Source organism: Dipteris shenzhenensis, unplaced genomic scaffold, assembly GCF_047967505.1.
Source record: "Dipteris shenzhenensis isolate YYH24624 ecotype China unplaced genomic scaffold, Dip_SZ_1.0 scaf0018, whole genome shotgun sequence".
Taxonomy (NCBI): Eukaryota; Viridiplantae; Streptophyta; class Polypodiopsida; order Gleicheniales; family Dipteridaceae; genus Dipteris; species Dipteris shenzhenensis.
In genome coordinates, this window is record NW_028239325.1 from 21,968 (window position 1) to 32,500 (window position 10,533).

The 10,533-nt window shown below is 49.7% G+C and overlaps 1 pseudogene; it reads right to left on the bottom strand.

The window, feature by feature from the left end:
• Window positions 1–2,547: 2,547 nt before the first annotated feature.
• Window positions 2,548–4,328, bottom strand: LOC147879429 (18S ribosomal RNA; annotated as a pseudogene).
• Between the last annotated feature and the right edge of the window lie 6,205 nt (window positions 4,329–10,533).

Here is a 10,533-nt window from a genome sequence, read left to right on the forward strand (position 1 = left end):
GTACTTGCAAGTTTCCCCGCAAACAGCTCTCCGCGCCTATTAACACTTGAGGAGTATACTACTATTTCGTTAGGTCTTTCTCAAGTCTTTCAAGGATAGACCGTCACACTCCGGTGGATCGAACGGTGACATTCCCGGCAAGCTAGGAATCTGTTTCCCGTTCAATTAAGCCGACCGACCGACAAGGTAACCCCCCAAACGAAAAGGCTGATATGTCTTACCTGGAATAATACAACCATTTCCACTTATGGTCAATTCTCTGTGACCCCTGAGTTTCCACCGGAATTTCGCAACGTTCCTTACTGCGAGCAGTTGAGACCCTGGTGGAATATAAGCGCTGGTCCCCTTCGGTAAAGTGCTCGTGCTTGCTGTTACCTACCGTAGGACCTCCGTCCCCGGGGAAGGCAGAGCAGGAACAGTCAACCTTCGGCATCGTTCTTCCTCCGGTAGTTTCGTAACTACTGTGGTTGTTGCCAACGTGTCGGGGATCCCCCATTCCAGAGATGACGGGGTCAGGCCTGTTGGGTCCGAAGTTGTATGCCACTAGCTGTGGTGTCGATGGATTCACTACTTCAGCGCTGTCATTGGACATCGCAAGCTGAGCATCCATTTCCTGCGTATTGCCTATACTGGAAGCAGGGATGTATACCTCCAACGACTTCGGGAATGGAACCATAGGCTTCTCATTAGCTGGGGGAGCCTTTTCAATGCATGGGTAACACCTCAACCTCCCGTTTCTGGCATGCTCTAGTCCCTTGAGTCTCTCGACGTCAGACGAGAATTTCCCTTGATTCTCGTCTCTCATCCGGTAAGCCAGATGCTTTGTGGACTGTAGAAGCAGTCCGGTGCATTTCGTTGCACTTCCATCACCTTCGTCAAGGGGCGCACTCCGATACCGTTGATGTCCAATAGCTTTGATAGTAATGGCTGGATCTACTGCCCCGTCCATTGAATGTGATGAAGCAAAAAGTGGTATAGCAATAAACATCGGAATGAGACTAGGAAAAATGGTCCGAATAATCTCTATAGTAGTTCCATGAACCACTCTTTCAGGAATGGGATTTCTTCAGTAATGGAAATGCCATGAGGTGCGAACCAACATCCGTGGTACAAAGATCAGAATAATGATTAAGAAGACCGGAATGTCATGATGTGAGTCAATTATTCCTTGCATCATAGGTATGGCTGCGTCCTAAGATCCTAATTACCGAGGTTCCGCAGCATCACGAGGAGCAATTGGAACAAATAGCTACCAAAAAAGGGTTCTCGAAAGAAAGAAATTAGCACTTGAAGGTGAAATGGGTTCCTTTATAATTAATTTCAAACCATCCGCTAAAGGTTGTAACAACCCAAATAATCCCACTACATTAGGACCCCTCCGACGTTGCATGGAAGCCATGACTTTACGTTCGGCTAACACTAGAAAGGCTACTCCTAGTAGAAGTGGTGCGATGATTGCCAAGATTTGAGCTCCAAGATTCCATACATAAGAAAGATTACATACATAAAAAAGAAACACATTTGGCTCGAAATAATCCCATATTCGCACGTCCAACCCCAGGTTTACCTTTTCGGTGATCTCGGTTACGGTGAGTTCCCACTTGATCCCAACTCGTGTCAATAGGGGCAGGATAGGCTGAAGGCCTCGGCGTGAATTTGGAAGCGGGGTTTGCCACAGGGGGGCGAGAGCCCAGTCTATAGCTTCCATCAACTCATCGAACGGCGGTCCGAATTGCACCAAAGGCCTCGCTACCGATTGCATATCCGGCAGGGTGGCGTCACGGATAACAAAAAGGGTTTCCGAGAGCTCACTGAGATCGCCTGGCCCCGGGCGGCCGGGGAAGTTTCTTAGCGTGCCCATGTGTTCGGCGAAGTCGTCCTGTAGAATCCTCAATTTTCCCTTGATACTCGTCGCCATTTGCTCTGTAATCATTCTTCCGTTTCCAGGCATGTCTTGTGGTGTTGGTTATTAAAGCTGGGGATATTCATGGCAGTTTAAGGCTATCCCGGAATCGAACCCGTGGAATGGTGCCGAGGGAAAGTCGATGGTGTGCCAACATGATTCAACCGTTCAACTTGCCGGGGAGTGCGAGCCAACGCTCCCCCAACAGATACGATAGTGCGAGCCCAACTTCTTGGTGGGTGCGGCGAGCCTTTGCCGCATCCACTAGAATACGCAATTCCGAAATTCCTTCCCGGAATCGATGCCTTTCCGCGGTGGGTACGCCAAAGAAAGCAAGATTGAATTTCCATTCCTTGGACAATTCTCAGTGGATTTGCACTCCATGGTCCAATTGCGGATTCTATATACGAAATTTCCATTCTCAGTGGATTTGCACGTGGCTCCCTAAAGGAAAGTGCCCACTTCTGCCCGGCCAAAGTAATCTGCCGTCCTGGGAAAGTGCATTTCTTGTTAGCCCGAATCTGCCTAACTTTCCCCGCGCATAGCGCTTTCTCCTCGCGCATAGCGCCCGGCCATTTACCCAACGAATTGACTTTACCGACGTTAGTACAGTTAATGGAGGGACGCTGGCGCCTTCCTTTAGGATTCCCTCCAGCCACAGGTTCCCCTACGACTACCATGTTACGACTTCACCCCAGTCACTGACCCAACCGTGGTATGCGCCAAGAAGACCACCAATACCAAAGTGGGCCACACTCAACTAGGCGTGGAACACTTTAGTAATGGGTGATCCCTGGTCGATGCTTCGGGCGAAACCAATTCCCAGGGTGTGACGGGCGGTGTGTACGGGGCCCGGGTACATATTCACCGCGGCATGCTGATCCGCGATTACTAGCGATTCCAACTTTATGTTCTCGAGTTGCAGAGAACAATCCGAACTGAGGCAATCTTTCTGGATTCGCTCCGCCTTACGGCCTTGCTTCCTATTGTAATTGCCATTGTAGCACGTGTGTAGCCCAGCCCATAAGGGCCATGCGGACTTGACGTCATCCCCACCTTCCTCCATAGTAGAACTACGGGCAGTCTTTTGTGAGTGCAACATCGGCACAGAGGGAGTGTCATCAATCCCGGCCTAAGACTGAACACAGATTCATGGGCCCAGGTACCGGCTCACTTACCATCCATTACCGGGTGGCTCGCTCGTCGGAACCGTTCGCCGGAAGCCCATGTTCTATGTTCCTGCTTTAGGGGGTGAATGATGACATTGATCCTTTGAGAGCAGCATGTCTTAGCAACACAAAACGAGGGTTTCGCTCGTTATAGGAGTTAACCAAAAACGTCTCACGACACGAGCTGACGACAGCCATGCAGCACCTGTATGAATTTTCGTTTCATCCCGTTAAGGACAAGCACACTTGTTCATATGTCAAGTGTTCATACGTCAAGTGTTCATATGTCAAGGGCTGGTAAGGTTTTGCGCGTTGTATCGAATTAAACCACATGCTCCACCGCTTGTGCAGGCCCCCGTCAATTCCTTTGAGTTTCAGTCTTGCGACCGTACTCCCCAGGCGGAGTGTTTAACGCGTTAGCTGAGCCCCCGATCCGCAGACCAAGGACGAACACTCATCGTTTACGGCATGGACTACCAGGGTATCTAATCCTGTTTGCTCCCCAAGCTTTCGCACCCCAGCGTCAGTAGAGACCCAGAAAGCTGCCTTCGCTATTTCGGCGTTCCTTCGTATATCTCCGGATTTTATCCCTACACACGAAATTCCACTCCCCTCTATCTCACTCGAGTGAATTGGTTTTGAAAGCATTCCGCCAGTTGAGCTGGCGCCTTTGACTCTCAACCTGATTCACTGCCTACGTGCCCTTTACGCCCAGTCATTCCGAATAACACTTGCCCCCCCCGTCTTACCGCGGCTGCTGGCACGGAGTTAGCCGGGGCTTCTTCCTCGAGTCTTGTCACAATCGCGCACCCGACGAAAGAGCTTTACAAGCGGCATTGCCCTTCCTCGCTAACGCGACGTTTTTCACTCACTCACGCGATATTGCTGGATCAGGCTTTCGCCCATTGTCCAATATTCCCCACTGCTGCCTCCCCACGGAGTCTGGGCCGTGTCTCAGTCCCAGTGTGGCTGATCGTCCGAAAAGATCAGCTAAGCATCTGCGGCTTGGTCAGCCTTTACCCAACCAACTACCTAATACTACGCAGGCTCATCAAACAGCGCTTTAACGCTTTATCGAAGCTTTTTCGCTTTCGTTTATTCGGGATTTGGCCCAAACTGTTTGGCAGATTCCCACGCGTTACGCACCCGTTCGCCACTTTGTTTTCAACTGTTCCATGAAGGGACGAAAACAACGTTCGACTTGCATGTGTTAAGCATATCGCTAGCGTTCATTCTGAGCCAGGATCAAACTCGGTTTTTTGGTTAAAAACGCGGAAACGAGATATTTTCTGAGTTTCCGGATAGTTTTTGCAGATTCAAGGAAATACTTGAAGACGGAGGGGATACTGGACGGTTCCTCCTCCACGCGGGAAGGGAAGGGAAGGGAAGGGAAGGGAAGGGAAGGGAAGGGAAGGGAAGGGAAGGGCGTGAAGACCTTTCTTCGAGTATTTATTCTTTCATTGATCCAGTTCAACTCTCTCTGAGCCGAACCCTATTCAATGATGATGTGATTTGGGGTTCGGAGGTTCGATAGAAACTGCTCCATGATACAAAGCCATACTTGCTTTGCATCGCCCAAACCACACTCCATGTTATGAACTTCTGTATATGCCCGACGACTCGTCTCAAGGTTTCATTTTGAAGTTCTTGTTCGAATTCCATAAGCCTGAGGCATTGCTTATAGTGAGCTTTCAGGCGCTTAGCAGGCTTCCCTTCACGTTATCCCGGTGGACCGTATTCAGTGAACAAAAGAAAGTATTTCTATGAAATTTTTCGGTTTCTTTTGCCTTTGGCTCCCAACTCCGGATGCAAGACTCGAACTTGCGGCCCATGGATTAACAGTCCACTGCTCTACCGACTGAGCTAATCCAGAACCAATATGGATGTATCCCTTCATGGAGGAGGAGACACGGGGCAGGGCCTCCCGAAGAGGATGCGATCAGTAGTCCATCGGGGAACCGCTCCGCTGATGAACCCTCGTCCTCCTCGAGGGTAGATCTAGGCGATCACTTACGGGCCGTTGTGTTGCCGGCGGGATGCGGGGATTTGAGCGGGATTTTCGGGGAGGCACCACCACTTTCAGCGTATGCTCGAAAACCCACGGTTGGAATTGGAAGTCGTCACAACAAGCCTTGCAGTCATAATGAACGGAAGTCGGATTCGAACTAACTAGAAAGGGTGGTGAGTCGGGCAGCCTGAGGCCTTCCCGCTGTGATTTCGGCAGACCTTTATCTTCCTTCCGGTCGAAATCTCCTGGAATCTCTTCGAGGAACCGAGAACGCAGAACCAGAAAACCCTAATGATTCATGCCAAGCGAGACGATTAATCTTACTTTACGTTGATCTTCGAGAGAATGAAAGAATTCTACCCGTAATGGAAGCGAAAGCAACAATCATTTCTTATTATTATACGATAACGTCGGTGACTGATACGGAATATTCGACGATGAATTTTGGATCGAATCGGAGCTTGCTTGCTTTTCGGGTGGAAAAATGGCATGCATGCATTCTATAAGGTGGGAAAATGGCAGGATTTGGAATTCGGAAAAGAAATGGCTCGGGAAATGGCGGGAAAATCGCTTGCTTTTCGGGTGGCTCTTCCGGATCAATCACGAGTCGAAACATGGTTAGGGCACTGATGTGTCTCGAGCTGATTCCGAATGCCGTCAATAGAAATCTCGTAGCATTCCCCAATTTTCTTGACGATCAACAAATGAAGGGAGAAATCTTTTCCATATTCGTAATAGCCGTCGCAGCTGCCGAAGCTGCTATTGGGTTATCCATTGCTTCGGTTATCCAGCGGAATAGAAGATCGACTCGTATCGATCAATTCGATTGGTTAAAATGGTAATTGATTCAGGTGCCATTTCCGTGGGTGATTCAGTATTGAATGAAATAATACACATGTATTGCATCCAACTGGTAGTACTATTTTTTCCCCCCAATAATTCGATTTCCGTTCCAAAAAATTATGTCATACCTACCTGAATCCCTACCTACCCCGGGGAACCATTGGAATCGTTTCGTACCGTTCTTCCCCGTATTGCAGAATTCATTCATTTTATTAGGGGAATGGGGGGGTTCCACCTTACCATCCCACGGAATGTCTGTGTGGTTACACCTCTCCTTCACGCGTGAACCGGATCAAATGCTCGCTTCCAGCCTTGGCAGCTCGGTTCCGGACGAATGATTCGGACGATGGGCGGGCAGAACAGAGTTTTTTTCTAGGGGCCTAGAACTTATGAACTTATCCAGGTTTCCCAGCCCAGAAGGGACCCCGGATTTTGGCTCTGTGCCTCGTAGCCTCGATTAGCCACGCATCAGCGGATTCAGTGGAAGGAGCTTGCCCATCGTTGAGCACTCTCGTTCTTGTGGAGTGGCTTTCAGTGGGATGAGCAGATGGTTTTGGCTGATCTAGCGGGTTCGCGTCATAACCAATCGGGGAACCCAATCATTTGAAGGCAAGAAGGCCAGCGTACGAGCAGGGAAAGTAGCACTCGTTGGAGGCGTTTGACCTGTAGACCCCGCGTTCTTGTTGTCGGGTTCCCGCGCGCGAAAACGCTAGCCTTCATGAGAGGAGAGAGGGGAAATTGGGTCAATAAAAATGTTATGGCACTTTTAGCAACGGCAAGGGCTAGCAGGAAAACTTGAGGGCAACAACACTTTTTTTTGGGTTGGGAAAGTGGCTCTTCCCCGACAGACTTCGAATCTGTTCCATGGGAATGAACAACAGCTTTCCGCTTCTTTTTCTTCCCCTCGATCCCAATCCTCTTTCGATTATTGCTGGCAGCATTCCGGGGAAGCGATCACGAATAAGATGATGAAGCTAGGCTTTGCAGGCAGGAAGAAACAGGAAGCGGTTCCCCTGCCGATGGAGGATTCATGTTGCCGGAATTGAGTATTAGAAGGATCAGCTAGGCAAAGCGGTTCCCCTGGGTTCCCGATGGAGGAGTAATTAAGCCTCCATCTCGAGTGGCGCCGTTGAAGAACCTAACCTTCTTGAACCCATTTTTCTAAACCTTTGCCAGAAGCGGAACCTAAAGCTTCTCCCGGAACCTAAAGCTTTTCCCGGAACCTAAAGCTTTTCCCGGAACCTAAAGCTTTTCCATCTGCTTTTCCCTTCATGGAAGCGCTCTGCTTTTCCCTTGCTTCTCCCCTGCACTCACCTAAAGCAGGAAACTTCTACCGAACAGGAAACTGAAGCAAAGCATATAGGTGTAACCTATCTCCTGATGAGGAAAGAAACCGGCCAGCAGGAACCTTCTCCCTCGGCACAAGTCCAGAAATGCGGTTAGCCCTTTTCTTTTGCCAGCCTTTAAACTGCCATAAATATCAAGAACGGACGGGGAAGAGCAACGGAATATAAGTACGATTTACGCGCGAATTGATTTTATTTGCTGGGAGAAAGAGGAAAAAATATCATTCCAGAAGGGAAAAGAGAGTCATTTTTCAAAGATTACCGAGTACAAGCGCACATCTGGGCTATCGGAAACCTCCTACTCCATATCATCAAAGATATTCACACGGATTCAGACATGGAAGGGCTATTATTGATTTGGAAAAAACACCTTTATTCTTGAAGATTGCTTGTAACGTGATTGGATCTACTACTTGTAGGGAAGGCCATTCATTGCTGGTGAATACGGATCCCTTGTATAGTAACATAATGAAAAGAATGGCGAAAAGAACCAACTAGAGCTATATCAATTCCAAACGGATTGGTGGTTTTTCAACCAATTGGGAACATATGAAATATGAAGAACGCTTCTAATATTCATCCACGTAGCATTCCAGCCCACGTTTTTCAAAGATGCAAAAATATTTTGAAGGACTGATGACACGCTAAATTCCGGATGGTTTAGTTGTACCGAATGCACGTAAAGATTTCATAGCTATACTTGAAGCTAATCGATCATGAATACCTATTGTACTCCTGGTGGATTCTACTCTCTCGGAGAGATTACATAAATTAATTACTTATCCCATTCCAGTGAATAATGATTTCGTATGGTTTACAAATCCATTTCGTTAATTGATCACGAAAACAGTCATTCATTCGAAAAAAGCTCGGAAACCCGCCAAAAAAGCTCGGGAACCCGCCAGGGAAATGATTCGGGGAAGGGAAAGTTTTGAAGTTAGTTTCAAAGGTAGGAAATCGGATGCACCTTTAAGGGGTCTATCGCTTTATTGCCACCGCACAACACCATTATGTAGTCATTTTTTTCGTCATTCACTTTACAGGTTCTATTCCTCTGGATCTTCCGCCCAGAAGGGCCGAACGGCTAACTTATTGCCCACCTCTTCACCCTGGAGCCCCCACAATCTTTCCCCCCGGCGCGGTGTAACGCATCTGGCAATGCTCAAGCATAGGGAGCTAACCGGCGAAAAGCCGCGGCTTTCGTTTCTTAAGGAAATGGGGCAACAACATGCTCCTGTGATGGAAAAGTTTGCACATGTACCCTTAGAAGATGCCCGGGCTGCCCTAGCCCTCGATTGGGTTGATGCAAATCATATTGCAAGGGAGTGTTCGGGAGGGCGTTTTCCGGCGGGAGGGGACTTCTACGAGTTTGCAGTAAGCCTGGGAGCGCACGTGCGGAATCATATCGCCGAAGCTATAACCGGGGGGTACCCCTTGGGGCCGGAGGAAACGCGGGAGATCCAGCACCTTCTGGAACAAATCGGGGGTATGGCCCCAACGTTTGCCCCCGGCGTACTTTTCCCCCTAATCCGTAGCTTCTCTGAATGCGCAGGGGGTGTGGATACGGCGAATGATGTGCTTTCCGGCCGCCCCGGGGCGGCAAAGCCGGAAGAGCTTGCGCAGGCCCTGCTTGAGGAGGTTGGAAGCTCAAGCCCTTCCTTCCTCCGGTCTTATTACTCAGGACGGATAGCCGAGTATGCGAGCCTGCTAGCATACTACCACGGGCGTTTGTTAACATTGCTCCCCGCGGCCGCGCAGTCACTTTATCCCTTAGCGGGTGCCCCCGCCGCAGGCATAGATGAACCCGGAATCGAGGAAGCCCCGCATACAGAGCAGGCCGTGGATGCAGAGGAAGCCCCAGCTGGGGGGGGAACAGGAGGAGGAAGCGCCTCTTCGGTTAGCGAACCACCGGGTCTACCTCTTCTCCTCGGAGTTGCCGCGGCTGTTCTCCGGCACCATGACTCCCTTCTTCCTGTTGGGATTGCCCTGGGAATTATCTCTCTTTTACTTAGACTGTGGCGGGGCCGCAGGCCGATACAGAAAGGGAAAGATGAAGTGGCGGCAGTGCCAGGAGGGAGGGCGCGGATAGGGGCGAGGGCCCCCTGCCCGAGAGCGGAGCCCAGATGCTCCAACTCTTGGAACCGATTGCCCAAGATATCGATCACACGCAGCGGTTATACGGGGAACTGGCCGGGATTGCGGGCGGCGAAATCGTTCCCGAGTCTGATGCGGAGGGCGCGGATAGGGGCGGGGGGGTCCCCGTTCCGGGCCCGATGGAGATGATCGACTTAGATATATAATATCAACATGACAGGTAACGGGCTGCTTTACCCCTTCCCGAGAGGACCTCCGCAAGCGCCTTTATTCGACATCATTTGTATTTCGAGGTTTGGAAGCAGAGAACAAATAGGTTAGGGTTTTACCTTGCTCGCTTGAATAGGGTTTTCCCTCGAGGTGGGGGCTTAATGAATCCCCCCCTCCCTTCTAGCGTAAACCCGTAAAGGAAATTTCAATCAGTTCCGCTGCGATGGACGGGACCGACCCATCACTAAAGATTAGGGCTATACGGATTCGAACCGTAAACATTCTCGGCTATGCAGATCGGAATATAGAAATTCTTGAACTGCTTCACGAACCCAACATGCTTCTTTCGTGGCATTGGGCTCTCCCACCAACTAGTCTTCCACCGGCTAGGAGGAACAAACAGTTGTTGATGCACCATCCTTTGCTTCATTATAAATAACAAAGAAATGGTTCCGCGTGCTCGAAGAACTCGTCCCCTCCGAAGCAATCCCGAAGTTTCTCGAGAAGATTCTTAGTGTTGACACAGGTTTGCATCCCGTAGACACAAATCCACTTAATTATAAAGTGTCTCTATCGCCTAGGAAAGAGATACGATACCCTCATACACCTCAAGGTTCGTAGGACGAGGAAGAGATCTCGTTGAGGTCCTCGCATTGCCCCCACCATCCTTAGCATTAGACGGATCATCTACTGACCATATCAACCCACCGAAATCGATCCTTTTTCCGATCGATTCTTCGTCATGCTACTGTTCTTCCACATCTCCCGATAGGGTAAGACATAAGTAACTCACACGGGATACTCCGCGTAGATCGGTTGAATAGCGACGAACCCTTCCCGAGAAGCATCGGCGCACGTGTAAACGAGGTGCTCTACCGTTGAGCTATAGCCCTGTGGTTACGTAGTGGTTAGTATAACGCATCGGATGATCCCTGTCAAGCTGGTAACCAACCGGGAAGG